Below are 16,622 nucleotides of genomic sequence, written 5' to 3'. Positions count from 1 at the left end.
AAATTATTATTCGATAAAAGCATCCTTTTCTTTTCAAAAAGAAGAATGTCGAAGTTTATTAACATTCGATTAACAAGTGATGTTTGGAAACTTCTGTTTTAATTCCATACTAGATTAATTCGATAAATCAAACACACTTTTTGAATATGTGTTATAGAATTAAATGACAGCAGTAACGAAAACGTGGAATTTAATATTTAGTTATTATTTCCACATTTTATTTTGATAAGAAAGAATGTCTTCTTTTCAATAAAGAAGACATTTGTTTTTTATATGTGAGAATGACGTTGACAACTCCAAAGACTCACACAATTTCATCTATTTCACCTTTTGTTTAATGGGAGCCATTGTTTCATAAAAACTTTTTTTTTTCTAAATGCACGTTTCCAAACAGCCTGAATTGAATTCCTAATGAGAGGCAAAAACCCTCTTCTTCATTTGGTCCTAACCTTCTGTATTGTTCTCGTGTCCATTCTAGTTCGTAGTTTCTCTCTTCTTTTTGCTTTCTTAAATGGTTTAAGTTACAACCGAAAACTATTTAGAAAACTCTTCCTAAATCTGCAAAAGGTCTGAAATATTTAATAGGATTTTCAATTCTGTATCAAAAGTGAATAGTTTTCATTCGGAGGATTGTTTACTTTTATTTCATTAAACGATTCTATAAAAAAAGCTCGCTATCTCAAAAAATTTTAAAAAGACAAAGCACACTCTATTGTGATTAAAACTTTGTGCATTATGAAAATTTGAATATTATCATCTTATATAAATCTGTCTTTTATAAGAATCTGTCTATGTCTTTTAATACCACTCAATTGGTCATATCAAGGAAAATACGACGGTCCGCTGCTGATAGATAGATATTATTATAGATATTATTTTTTTTCTAATTCCTTCCTTGAAAATTTTGGGGAATTGTAAATTCTGTTTCTTCCTAATATAGATAGTAATATTTACAATATAGAGAATTTGTTTCTCTTACAACAAACAATTATTTAAGAAATTGCTAAATATTATTCATATAAAATAGTTGGAAGAAATTATTAATATAATTAAGCATTTTTTTAATTCGAATCGCATGTCTAGAAACAACTGTTCTTAAATCAGTGAAAAATTTATTGCGTTTAAAATATTTGCGGAAATCATTTTTTTTTTCATTAAAAATAAGATTAAGAGGTACTTGTCAGTTGCAACGGCGATCAAAAACCTCCAAGGAAAAATTTCGCCAATTTGGCTACTACAGTCATCGAACTTTAAAACATGTGATTCGCACGTTCAAAATTTTTAATAACAAATGATAATGCACTTGAAAACATTTTTATAATTTGGCGAAATTTTTTCTTGGCGTTTTTTGGTAACGGTTAAAACAGAATTGTAACGATTAAAAATAATATATCCGATATGCAAGCTTCCATAATGAACAGGAATTAAAATAAGCATAAAAATAACGCAATATTTTCTTATATTTTACTTTTAGTTTCGGTTCGCGATTTGCTCGTAATCCTCATCTAGTTGCAAGCACACTGGTACAATACATGTTACCATAAAACTTTCTTTTCAAAGTTTCAACAATTTTTCGATTAAAGAAGTATTTACGAGGAAAATCAAGAAAGAAAAGTATTTTTTAAATGAATAATTGTGTATTTGTTCTTATCTACTTTGAAAATTTCCAGAAATACCGTTTTCTTAGAAAGATGCCATTAACTGAAAACATATATTTCTGAAAACGATTTTGATTCATTTTTATCATTCTAGTTTTTTTTTCTCTCTTCTTTTGGCACTAAAAATCTTCCAAGATCTCTTGAAATGAAAGATTTCTTTTAAATATCGTTTTGCCCGAGGATTCGAGATATATTAAGCTGTTCTTTTGACGAAAGTCTAAAGGCCATAAAATAATCTTGATAACAGAAATGAAAAGGAGAAAAAAAATATTTTTATATTTTTTCTGAAGTTTTTAAATATTTAGCAGAAAAAGCTTTGTAAAAAGTTTATAAAGATGTCGAAAAAGATATTTACAAAGATCAGTTATGTTTTCCTGAGAAATGTATATTGGGAATAAATTCAAAAATAAAGTTTCGCTTTCTTGATTCGCTGAAATTTTTAATGTTAGAGAAGTTCCTCTTTCTTCAAGGATTAAGGATCGAAAATCCTTTTATTTCTGAGATATTTATAAGTAATTGAAAAAAAAAACTTTTCAACTGAATAAAAGTACAAGGTTTATTTTATTTCTCACAAATGGTTTTTTTAAGATCTTTTATTTCCTTAATCATCAATTTTTATGTCTTTTTCAAATAAATTTGACATTTTTGATGAAATGCACTTCCTTATTCTCAATAGTGTAAAACTTTTTTCAAATAAAGTGACACTATAAAATATAATTACCGATACATTTGATGGTTATTGAAATGATATAATGAAATTATTAGATTGTCGTGATGTTTTAACCTAAAGTTTCAACATGAATTGAGCTTATGATAAAATTATTTTATGTTAGAATTTAAAATAAGTCTTAAATTACTGCTTCAATAATTTAGATTTTTTTGAAGTTTTTGTAGAGCCTATTTCATACAAAAAGGAGTTTCTAATTTGAAAGTAGTATTGTAGGGAATTTAAAATGCTTTCAAAATGTTAATGAAGACACCTGTATTCTTAGAAATCTAAAAGCTTTAACGTTCTTATGAATTTTAAGGATATCTTCTTCCTATTTTTTGTGCTTTATTTATGATTTATATTGTACGATTTGAAAATAAAATTCCTTTTTCTTCAAAAGATTTTATAACATAAATTGGATCTGTTATATTAAGAGAACCCTTAAACTTTAGAAACAGAATTCTGCATTTAAAGAATTTGAAACTGGAATTTCTCCAGCATAACTACAAAAATTAGGATAATACTACACATGTTTGAATGGACGCATCATTAGAATCCTACTCATGTTTAGAATTAATAGCAGATTGAAGCAATATTCTCATTGATAAACCAGTCAATAAAGTTTCACATTTAAAAATAATTTTAACTTAACCAACTTACTATGATTTTGATTGATTTTTAATGTCTTTGAGAAAAAGAATTCCTGATTACTTATTATTAACATATGAAGCTTATATAATTGTATATAATATTACGATTTACATTAAAAGTTTAAAGTAATGATATGAATGGAACAAATTTTAATATTCAATCAATAATTTAAATCGATATAAACTTAATATTTTAGGATAACTTCAACGAATATTTTAACACCTATTTGCAGTTTTTAGAAATTCAATTATTTAGGAAAAGAGTAATAATATTTTTTAATCGACTTACCGACATACTCCTTCAGCCACTCCGCTCTGGGCAATATTAGTCCTTTTTATTTCTTATGGCACGTGTCATAGACAAGCCCACTGATGAAGTCAGCGATTTTAAGCCGAGAGAGCGTCTCTTGTTTCCAGTATTGCCATCAGTGTGTCTTAGCTACTCATGCGTCACATTCGCTTGCACAAGCCCTTTTTACAGGAGGGCACATTCACATATCTCACAGATAGAACACATATGAAGAACAAACATGCCCGGACCGGGACTCGAACCCGGGACGTCCTGATCACGGGGAAGACGCGCTATCACTATGCCAGGAAGCCGGCATCAATATTAGTTCTAAAGATGAATGTCTGTTCATGTATTTGCGCTCTACAGGCCAGACAGATTAAGCCACAGCTACCACATTTGGCCCATGTATATTTTGGTCAAACTGTCAATTTCGAAGCGATTGTCTTCTTGAAATTTTAATTAGAATTTCAATAATTTAAAAATTAAACTGAATTTTGACGTTTACTCGCGATAACTTCTGAAAAAAGGTTTTTTTTTTTTTTTTTTTTTTTTTTTTTTTTACTGTTTCAAAATTTAAAAGAAATTATCTTTTCCTCGACACCAATTTAATAGTGGTGCGAAATATTTAGGAATTTCAACATTTAAAAAAAAAATGTTTTTTGCTTGATTTCCATCAACGAATTACATAGTTGCTCTGAAGCTCAAACTGCTTTTATTGTTTCATAAACTATATGATTGATCAATTTTTTTCCATTAATGAAAGCTAAAGAACAATGGTTCTGTTTAATATACCTCTTATTGACAACACTTATAAAAATGAAGTTACAATAACGCAATAGATGAACTGAAATATAAAGTTTTTAATAGCGCCATAATATCATAGGACTGATCTCCATTGGAAAGGTTCATGTACACAAGAAACAGAGCATATGTAAGAGAGAATTAAAATAATACGGCAATAATTTAATGGAGTCAGGATATGAATTAATAACTACACGATTTAAAGAAAATTAAATATAACCAATATTCACAGTGAACCAACTGATCAAGTGAGCGAACAGGTTTGAACGAAAGGAAACTGCACGATGTTTGAAAAGTTAATATTATAACACTGGACATCCGAAAGCATTCTTGTAAAGAAATTACTTTTACATCACTTTTAAGTTTAAAACATTGCTTTTTATGACACCGATTTAATTTCCGTATTATTATTTATCTAGATAGCTGGGAATGATACCCAAGGAAATTTTATTGTATATTGGGGAACTAGTATTTCACTCTGGATTTTTCTTACACTGTTGATGAACAAGTTGTGAACATTTGCCTTAGCTACCCAAATTGAATATTTTTCTGTTTAAGGCATGCCTTAAATGAAATTATGATTAATGTGGCAATTAAATTGAGTACTTCTGAAATTTAAAGATAGTTGAATTTTTTTTTTAATTCTCTCTTTTGTAAACACTATTATATTTTGTCTTTTTTTAGTTTAAGATTCTATTTTTTTTATTGAATTACATTGATTTTCTATATTAAATAATTTTCTAGTGTAATAAGTAAATCGTAAAACATATTCTGCAATACTTCCAAAATTTAATGCTAAATGATTCTTTTTTCCACTTTTACGAATTTTTTTTATGGATGACTATTTTTTACAGACGTGTTCCAATTCAGCGATCATGTTGCTAGATTATTTGAAGTTTAATTTTTTCTCTTCCATAAGTGAATTTCAAATTTTAACGTGAAGCGAAAAGAAAGAAAGAGAGGAACATAGCAAAACAAACAGAAGTGTAAAAGGACTATAAAATAGTGAAGGTACCTAAGTAAAGAAGCACTTAATTTATTACTTAAATTTAAGAATACTTTATTGATGAAGCCATGAAAGTCGAGTTGATTATATAAGCATTCAATTAAAATGCTATGCAACCAATAATTTTGGCAAATCTGTTATCAAAGGTGACTACCTCAATTATTTTTTAAGCAAAAGAATAATTAAATTACTCAAGAAATTTAAGATGGCTTTACCGATGAATCTATGAAAATTGAGTTAGTTATAAAAGAATTCTATTGAAATGTTACGTAACCAATAATTTTAACGAATCTGTTATCAAAGGTGGCTTCTACAATAATAAAAATAAATGTAATTTTAAGCTTTAGTATGCACAGAAGAAATTGATAGAAAGGAAAACTTTAATTACATTATTATGAATATCTATTTTTAGATACTAATATCGAAATCTAGTCTACTTATTCATGTTTTAATATTATTCAAAACATTTAGAATGTTGATATATCAGTAGTCCTATTTCAATTTAAATGTTGATATTGGATGTTTATCTTCTCCTTTTAAATTGTTAGATTTAAGTTAGTTCACCAAGTTAGTTCTTTTGAAGCTTTAATTTTGGACGCTAATTGAACAGAGAAATCAAATCCAATAATAAAAGAAGTAGCCGTTAATAGGAAATAATTTTTCCTGTTTAATTGTATTTTTTGTTTACGTTTAGATAATATTCTTTTTTTGTTGTTGAAGCATACATTTATGCATACCATGCGAAATGACGAAAATTGACAATTCATGCCTTCGAATATTTTCAGTTACCATTTCTTTATTAATTTTTTGCTTTGTGAATTATCAATATTTTTGAAGTATCTCTCATATTTACTAATTTACCATGCCAAATATTGACTTTAGGGAGAATGGATATAACAGCATTAACATTTTCTGCTATTAACTTAGGGTATTAACAATAGATAGTATTCTCAGTTTATTAATAAAACTAGAAACTACTTTCTGAATTTTAGAATAATCTCTAATGAGATGAACCACTGCAGAAGAAGATGGCACAAACAGATCCACTGATTAGGATTTCTGCAAAGTGCGAATGTTAATTGTGGCAGACAGAATGAATGACATAATTAGAAGACAGTTTATAAAACTTACGTTTTATTTGAGCTTCAAATTTAAAACGACAGTTGTCTGGATTAGTACACAATAAGCAAGCAAGTGCAATTTGAATTGACAGCTATGAGTCTAGAAGGTAAAGTATTTAAATTTGGTATAGGGAATAATTAAGTAAACTATTCAGAAATAATTATAGCTATTAGACTTTCCTCCCTAGGATAAAGGGAAAGAGTTTAGTTCTGGCGCAAGACAATTTATTTTGTGTTTAAATATATTATACTATATTTAAAGGAATATTTAATTTTAAAAATTATAAAATAAGATATTTTTGGTAAAAATAAAGCTATATATATCAAAAATGTTTAGTTTAACTAATTACTTTAATTCAATCCAAAATTCCACTTTTTTGATAATTGAAATGTCGGGTAAATTTTCTTCTGTACATTGTTATAATAATATATGTTTCTTTTAAATATTGAAAAGTCGGTTAAATTTTCTTCTGTATATTGTAATAATAAAAGAAGATTTTTTTTTAAATGTTGGTAAAAAAAGAGATAAAAATTTGAATTTTTTTTCAACCGCAGGAATAAATGAGATTTCGTTGTGACACTAGTAATCATACATTATAAATTATACATGAAACTCATACTTTATAATGTGGTCATTGTAGGCATTGATAGGAATGTGATCATAAGTTTATACTACTTCATGCAATATCCAAGCGAATTTAGATAAAGGATCAGAAATGCGGAAGTCTATTAGTTGTTTAAAATGAAAAGACCTATAAGTACATATCTATTTGAAAAGAAGGAGAAGATATAAAATACTTATTTCAAAGAATGATAACAAATAAAAACATGGATAATACCTCACACTAGATAAAAAAAAATCTTTTTTTTTATTCATTCAAAAATTCCAAGAAAAATGCACTGTTATTTATTTGCATGAAAATCGTAAGAGCTCTTTAAAAGTTGCTTTCATTTCCTCCTTATTCAACGAATCCATTATGGAATTACAATGTGCATTTCATCATAAGTCAACCCTGCAATGCATCGAGTAGCCACTTGGCTACATGTTTTTGTTCCCATTTTTAAGCTTCACATGAACTTTCTTTCGCCACAGAATATCCCCGAACTTGGAATCTCTAGGATTCCCTGTCGGTTGAAAGAATAAACGTGGGAGTATTTATTAATTTACTTTACATATACAATACACAGAAAAAGTAACTATATAGAGCATTATAATGATGAAGGAGGTGTTCTGTGGGGAGTATGAGTAGGTGGAATCTGCTGAAGTTAATATATTCTGGAGAAGAGCTTGGTTGAGAAATGAAACGAAAATTTATACTGGGCTTCGGTCTGGGGAAATCAATTTCTCGTTCTCTTGTAGGAACCGCACAAGATTTCTAATTATGACCTTGGACATCTTGTTTCCCATAACGTTGGTCCACCAGATATTTTCTAGGTCGTGGGAGGGGTTTTTGAGATGAAAAGATGTGGTGAGAGGGCAGCTAGTGGCATAATGAAGAGGGTCGCCTACTTCGCCGCAGCCCAATTAATCTGATCCTTTAATATCGAATCTCTTGCTTCACATGAACTATACGAAATAGTAGTAAGTGCTTGGAAATCTTTTTTTTTTTATATTTAAATATATATTACTTGCTGTTTGATAAAATTTGTAGAAAAAACCTGTAAATGGCAAGAGAAGTATTAAAATTAGATTTCAGTTAGAAACTTGGAAAAATTAGAAAATGGCTATTGTATGAATAGTTCTAGCATTGAAAATACTATCAAATTAGTTTTTGGTATTTTGTAAAAAAATAAATTGGTAAAAGGTTAATAGATTACCTCTCACCCCTATTTTAGCGAATTAAACCCCTCCTTTGGCAAACAATACTACTAACTATAAACTCAATCTTTGAATTTTTTTAGTTATCAAGCTCATTTTATTCGAATAGCAAGGTAGACAGACTTCCTGTAAATGGATTCCGTTCCTAATTTGATAGTTAGCCATCTAATTCTCCGACCCGCCACGAAGGCACACGGATTTAAACCATAAAAACTGAATGGCCGCAACAGCAACATTGGCGGGAACTGTGGTTGAGTCCTAAGGGCCAACACTGGCCACGGTACAACCCTCCCCGACGGAAGTACGTCCCGTCATCGATGGGAGGAGTCAGATTCCCCCACCTATTAGTGTACCCTCCAGCGTGGTGAGATCCAACCATCATACCGGAAGCATCTCATCCTCATTTCGAGGTGCCCCCCGGGGGGGGCTTCTAATTTGATAGAAATCAAATTTAGTCGTCATTCCTTGTACCAAATGTCAGCTGTCTAGCTCAAAGCGTTTTTTGTTGTGTTCACAGACGAGAGACTAACAAACGGACAGAAAGACAGGAATAATTTCAAAAATATATTTATCGAATTCAGGAAGGTCTGAAATTTGGAGATTGGTCAAAATCCAGAGATTTAATTTTTCAGAATTGCAGCACTTCATACATGAGAAAATAAAAATGGAATAATAGCATTCTGATTAATCTTTTAGTTTTATTATTGTTATTTTATGATGTGTTTTTTATATAAGAATTGAAGCGCTTCTTTTATTTATGACTAACTTAAACTGCGACGTTACTTATTTTCCCGCTCTTAACCTTGAAAATTTACATCCATGAATTATCTGTCATATACTATAGTTTAGTGATGATGATGACGTGTCCGCGTTACCACGCAAAGGGGATGCAGAAGCTTCTGAGGGTAAAGACCCCTGAGCACCCGAGGGCAGAAGTCTGACTTCTAGCTCACTTGAAGATAACACACATACATTCGCTTGCACAACCCGTTTTTACAGGGGGGGCTCATTCACACACCTCACAGATAGAACACAGATGAAGAACAACCATGCCCGAACCGGAATTCGAACCTGGGGCGCCCAGATCACAGAGAAGATGCGCTACCCCATGCCAGGACGCCGGCACTATAATTCAGTACCATACTTATTTAGGATAAAACTTCATATAATTTACTCTTTTAATGTAATTTTTTTTTTCCTCTTTTGGGTAAAAGAAATACTTTTTATTTGCCTTCTTATAAGGAACTTTAAAAAATTTATCAAATGTGCCATTTTGAATGAAATAATAAATAATATTCATAACATTAATTTTAAAATTAAACAAAGAAAAAATCTATAGCCTGCATTTTTTTAATTAAATAAAAAAGTCTCAAATCTTAACTTGGAATGATAATAGCAAGAAATAGTTTTTACGAGATTCAAGAAAAAAAAAATGCAAACTAATCAACAGAGATTTTTAAAAAATGAACAGTCATAATATTTTTATTCATTATCTTGTAATACTGAAGTCAGAACACAGCAAGAAAAATAAAGATTTAAATTGTTATAAAGTTATTTTTTATTTCTCGTTTCGCCGTTCTCATTTATTCTAAGTAATAAATTCGAATAATTTGATTATTCTACTATGCCGTGATTATACGCTGCCCGCTAAATGGCACTGGTGGACTAGAATATAATTATGTCTTTCTTAATTAACTAATCTGATAATTATCTAATTAAATATTAAAATGTTCAAAAATATAAACTCAATTTTATGCTTTTCTTCTTTGACTATAACTTATTTATATTTTTTGGTGCAGTTCAAAAAAAAAAAATATTCGTTTGTAAACTATTCTCATTTATTTTTATACCGTAAATAATAATTTTAGATTTTATTTGAAAGTCTGTTTAAATTACCATAAGTTTGTTCAATATATTTGTCTTTCTTATTAATGAAACAAACAAAAATCCTTTTGAAAAAAGCGTTATAGTCATGGAGAAAATTTTATATTTTCATTCATTTCTTTTCTTACATGCTTATTAGTGAGCATTAATCATTTTTTACATTTTTATTTAAATAAAACGAAATGTATGATTTAAATTAACGTCCCGCATTTATAATTTGGTGTAAAAAAATCAGTTACATTTTATTTAATTATGCGAAGATGGAAAAAGAAGAGTTAATGAGATTGATTAATTTATTATAGTAATTATTTTATCATATACGAAGTCGCAATATTTGATCTAGCAGTTTTAAGGATTCTTTACGCCAAAAGGCCAACTGTAGTATTGTATCTCTACAAATTAACTGAAATAAAAACCAATAATCTTTATGGATGAAGTTTAGTTTGCAACCTTCACAACTAAATGATGGATTTCTGTCAAATATGGGACAAGATTCCTTTTTATAATCACTATCTGTTTGTCCAATCATCAAATGTGACTAAAAGCTCTTTTACTTAACTTGTTAACCGGGTAATTAACTCATATTCAATGCGTTTTGCACTGAAATATTTCGTCATACACAGTTAACAGGTTAACGAATCAAATCCCGTTGCCATTCAACCAATATAATATTTATTATAGGGTTTGCCGGTGTCCTGGCATAGGGGTAGCGCGTCTTCCCCGTGATCTGGGTGTCCTGGGTTCGAGTCCCGGTTCGGGCATGGTTGTTCTTCATCTGTTCTATCTGTGAGATGTGTGATGGTTTGGTTTAGTTATATTAACGTCCCGTTTGAAGCAACACTTGGGCTATTTTGGGACGAACCTCGTTATTTTGAACCGCGGTCAGATGACGAGGACGACACCTGAGCTGGCACCCCCCTCTCCACACCAGCGGGAGGACGTTTGGTCAGGACGGATTTAACGTGCAACAGACACCCTTACACGACGGTTCTTCGGTGGAATCGCGTCTCGAACTTGAAACCCTCCGGTTCCGAAGCCGAGACCTTATCACCAGGCCACCGAGGCCCTGTGAGATGTGTGAATGTGCCTCCCTGTAAAAAGGGGTTGTACAAGCGAATGTGACGTGTGTGTAGCTAAGTCGTTCTCTTGGCCCTAGATGGCGTTACTTTAAAAACAAGAGACGCTCCCCTGCCGGCTTAAAATCGCTGTCTTCGTAACAGCGGGCTTATCCATGTTAAGTGCCATAAGAAACAACAATTATAGGGTATGCCTGCAAAAGACTCAAACTCGTTAAACTTCATGATGTGTCTCAGTAATAGGAATAAATTCTTATTAGTATTAATTGGAATATAGACTAATTATGGATTTTAGATACTGATGTAAACCATAAATTTTTCACTAGTAGCATACATTAAGTGATCAAAATATTAGGGATAGAGCTCATTCAAACGTCCATTGGATATGTACCTTGACATTAACAACGGGTGTAGTCTTTCCAAAACTTTCTCGCATACTTTCCAATAAACTTTTGTCCTCCATTCGCATGAAATTATGGACCTTGGGGAAGACTATAAATATCCTGTTGATGAAGAATAGTTACGAAATATCTATCTTTAACGAGAATATAGCATTTTTACTGAATCTATCTTGAGAATAAGCATTTTGCATGTATCTTTACTAACCGCTCGACATCAAAATTTGACAAGGAACTACAATCGTTGTCGCAAGAAAACAAATCGAATTCCATTGATTTAACTCATCATGATTGGGAGTAACGGATTTTTACATGAATGCAAAAGTACAAGGAGATAGACTGGCAATAATTTGACAGATTCCGTTCAATATACAAAAATCTTTATTTAAGATGTTATATTTGAGTAACAAATTTTATCTACACAGATCTTTATAATTTTTAGATATAGAGCTACTTGTACTCAAACAGCCAGACAAATAGAGTTTCTGTGAATAGATTTCAGTTAAAATTTGAAATAGATCTATAAATTTCGTCGAAATGCTATATACCAAATGTCACTCTTCTAGTTCAAAACTTTTTTGAGTTATGGGGCTCATAAACAGACAGACGTAGTGGTAAACAGGTATTTTTCGGAATCAGGAATATATGAAACATGGAGACTCGTCAAAATCTTGACTGAGTATATAAGAAATTTAAAAACGATTTTACTTTTTAAGTACTTATTTCATTTCAGAAGCACTAATAAGGGCTGCACTTCACTAGCTTCCTGCCTGTTAGACAGAATCCAGTCTAGATGAATATGTGCAATCATAAAGCTTTCAAAGACTTAACTCTTAGATCTTTGTAACATGATGTTCCTGTAATTTGGGTCATTTAGTACTTCCTTAACACGTTGACTGCAGAGCTGAATTTCTTACAGTGTAATTATATGGATTCGCCGGTCACAGGTGTCTTCCGTGGCAGTCAAGGTGTTAATTCCCTTTGTTCAATATTAATGAGCCGGCGTCCTTGCATATGGGTAGCGCGTCTTCCCCGTGATCCGGGCGTCCCGGGTTCGTGTTCAGGTTCGGGTATGGTTGTTCTTCATCTGTTCTGTGAGATGTGTGAATGTGCCCTCCTGTAAAAAGGGGTTGTGCAAGCGAATGCGACGCTTGAGTAAGTAAGACGTACTCTTGGCCCTAGTTGGCGCTATTAAAACAAGAGCTCCTTTGGCTTAAAATCGCTGACTTCGACAGTGATCTTATCCATGGCAAGTGCCATTAGAAACAACAGCAACAATATTAATGAAAGTAAAACTTAATGAAAGTGAGAATTAATCCTTTTAGTCACTAGAGCATGCTGCATGATTCTAAAGCAGTGTACTGTATTATATAGCATTATATTATAATATCGCGGTTATTATGCGTTGTCAATGTGTAATGAAAAATATCTTTATGTTTCTGGGCATTGGAGCATAAATTGCTTGATTTTGAAATTGTTTTTCTTATATTCATATTAAAGTGACCGATTTATGAACCAGTTTATGAAACCGATTGTTATTATAAATGGACTATTTTTTTTTCGAATTGATATGATTAGTTGATAGTTTCGTTTGGTAGGTTTAAAAAAATCAAACATTCTTTTAAATGATGCGTATACGTATGTAAATAGCGTATTTTTCGTGATTTTTTTTAACATCTTGTTCGGTTCTGGAATAATTAATGACTTTATAAAATCAATAATAGTCATCTTAGTTATAGTGAATTTACAAACCACCGGAAGTGGTTTTCTCTAAACTTTCTCGCACACACTCTTAAAAGGTGTTATCCCAGAGAATGCCTTGCATAGAAATGGAGTACACTAGTTACGAAATATTGACTTTTGGCGTTAATTTAGAATTTTAACTGAATCTATCGTGTAAACCTTGGCGAGTTTTTGGCGTTTAATCTCAAGCATGCTTAATAGAATCCAAAAATCTAATTTGAGTTTTAGAAATGTTTTCCTCGACTGATTAAAAACAAAAATTTGACACTAAACAACATTAATAGCCACAAAATCCAGTATCAAATTTGATATATTTAAGTTATTGCATTTTTGAATTATTACGCTTACATATTTCCGAGAAAACAGGCCGACAGAAGGTTAATTCCTAATTGCTTTGGCTCAAAATTCGAAAAGTGTCTAGATTATAGATATTAATTCTGTGTATCGAATTTTCTCTATTTAGCTCTCTTTATTTTGTAATTATGGCGCTAAATTATATTCGAACTAAATTATATTCAGACTTCCTCTGAGGGGATTTTACCCAAAATTGTACAGAAATCTACAAATTTGATATAAAGACAGTATACGAAATTTTATCCGTCCAGCTCAAAGCACTTGTGAATTATCTTTGTAAAGACAGACGGGCATTTTGCAAAAATCTCTTTTCGAACTCAAGGGTGTTTAAAAAGTGGAGCTCTCGAGTTTAAATTGTTTGAAAATTATTATACTTTCTTTATACTACAAGCAGAGAAAGTAAAAAGGCAAAATGAAACAGGAATTTAATGTTTTGTTTAAGCACATTTTAAATGGCATAACAAAATCCGATTTTTATTTCAATTTTTTATATTTATACTATAAAAATTATTTATTTTAACGAATATTACTTTAACATTTTTACCATTACAAAACATTTATCTGGGAAATGTATCTGTACTTTTTAAGAAAGGGAAGACATTTGCTGTTTTTTATTTTAAATTCATTTACGTTTATGTATATGAAACCAATCAGCATATGATGAAGACACAAAATTCTATAATTTATTTCATTCCAAATAAATCTGCTAAATCAAATGTTACATTCGAGCATACAGGCTAGAAAACGTTGAAAAACAACGACATAAATAGAAAGGAGAAATTAGTGATTTTCTTTAAACTTCAGATGTTTTGACAAATGCTCTTTTTTAGACAAGCAAGACATTTCTTTTCTCTTTAGGAAATTGAAACTGACAATTTCACAGACGCAAACTCTTCCGTTCTTTTACTTCGCAGTTTATATAATGGAGGCTATTGTTCCAAAGCCATCTTTTCATTGGCCAGGCGCTTCAAAGAGCGTGAATGGAATTCTTAATGAAAGTCAAAAGCTTTCCTTTTCAATTAGTCAGAAAATTCCTTGTTACTCCCGTCTCTATTCTAGTCTCACAGATTTTATTTCTTCTTCTTATGGGGCTCTTAAATAATTTTAAATAAATCTAAAAACTTGCAAAAATACCTAAAATAGTAAAAAGTTTGAAATTTTTAATCGGATTCTGAGCTCTATATAAAAAACATATAGTTTCAAGTTCGCAGGTCACTGACTTTCGTTTCTTGTAAAAGAGCTTTAGGAAGATTTCAGACAAAAAAATAAATTATGGTCGATTTACCACTAAATTTGATTTTAATATAATTTATTTTAAGACATTTTAATAAGTTAATGTAATAATTGTTCGATATTGATTTTTTTTTTGGGGGGGGGGGCTCCGTCTTTACTTTTTTTTTTTAATTTTTGCTGACAGAAGGTCTTCTGCAAAAGTTTTAAATTGAAATTATTTTTAAATGGTTGATTTAATAATTTTAATTTAATTTTTTCACGCGGAAAGATAAGAACCTTAAGCTTCATCAGACGAAAGAAACATTAACAGAAGTTAATTTAGCATTGTCTCTTTTTTGACTGATTATATCAATTGTATTCCCTGATCGTCTTGTTAATTACAGCCAACCATTAACACTAATTTATTCAATTCTACACATCTGATCATTGTTATGTCTTTTAAAAGTTAACCTAATCAACAGATTTAACATTATTCACCTAGAATGTCATTGACTAGAACTAATAGGAATCCATCATTATCAGATCTGAAATTATCACCTCATCGATTTCTTAATAATCTCTTAATTTTAGTGAAATTTTCAAATCTAAAATTTAATGTGTTTAACGACATCTAAAAACAGATTAGGAAAAAGATGTCGATTTTATATTCCTTTTTATTGTAATTAATTAAAAAGCACTGTCTTTCTATGTCTTAAAAAGCACTATTCATTTCGTATACAGTTATAATATGACAATAAATAATAGTATCAAATACATATCATATGCAATAAGTAACATCATATACATATTATTATCATATGCAGTTATCTTATATGCTATCTCATAACAGTTTAGAAAAAATTGTGCCTAGTTTTTATATTCCCTTTAATTGTAATTCCTTAAAAAGGAAACTATTTATTGTCATATACAGCTATTATATGACAATAAATAACTGTCTTATATGCATATCATATGCAATAAGTAACATCATATACATATTATTATCATATGCAGTTATCTTATATGCTATCTCATAACAGTTTAGAAAAAATTGTGCCTAGTTTTTATATTCCCTTTAATTGTAATTCCGTAAAAAGGAAACTATTTATTGTCATATACAGCTATTATATGACAATAAATAACTGTCTTATATGCATATCATATGCAATAAGTAACATCATATACATATTATTATCATATGAAGTTATCTTATATGCTACCTTATAAGTTAGAAAAAATTTTGCCTGGTTTTTATGTTCCCTTAAAACAGTAATTCCTTAATAAAACTATTTTCTGTCATATACAGTTATTATATTACAATAAATAACTGCGTGATATATATATATATATATATATATGTAATGCAATAAATAACTTATCATATGCAGTTTTCTTATATACAGTCTCATAATAAGTTAGAAAAAAATATATCTTGTTTTTATGTTCCTTTTTATTGTAATTCCTTTAAAAGGAAACTATTTATTGCCGTATACAGTTATTATATGACAATAAATAACTGTATCATATACATATCATATACAATAAGTAACTTATTCTCATATAAATTTATTTTATATGCTGTCTCTTAATAGATTATCCTGTTTTTATGTTCCTTTTTGTTGTATTTCTTTAAAATGAAAACTATTTATTCCCTTATAAAATTTTGTAATTCTGGAATTTCTTTCAACTAAAAATTAAAAAAAAATCATTTAACTCTTGGAAGAAGTAATCTGAGAATCGCATGCATATTCAAATCTTCGTTTGAACGCATCAGAGGTGAAAGAAATTCTAATCAGATTGTGTCAACTGGAGAACAAATACACTCTAAATTTCTCCACTTTTGACAGTTTCGGATACAGGTAGCGTGTCGAGGTGTGTCCGAAGTTGACGTTCGTGATA

The sequence above is a fragment of the Argiope bruennichi genome, chromosome 9 (assembly GCF_947563725.1).
Source record: "Argiope bruennichi chromosome 9, qqArgBrue1.1, whole genome shotgun sequence".
Lineage (NCBI taxonomy): Eukaryota > Metazoa > Arthropoda > Arachnida > Araneae > Araneidae > Argiope > Argiope bruennichi.
The sequence above is the reverse complement of the archived record's forward strand: the minus strand, read 5'-3'. Positions refer to the sequence as shown.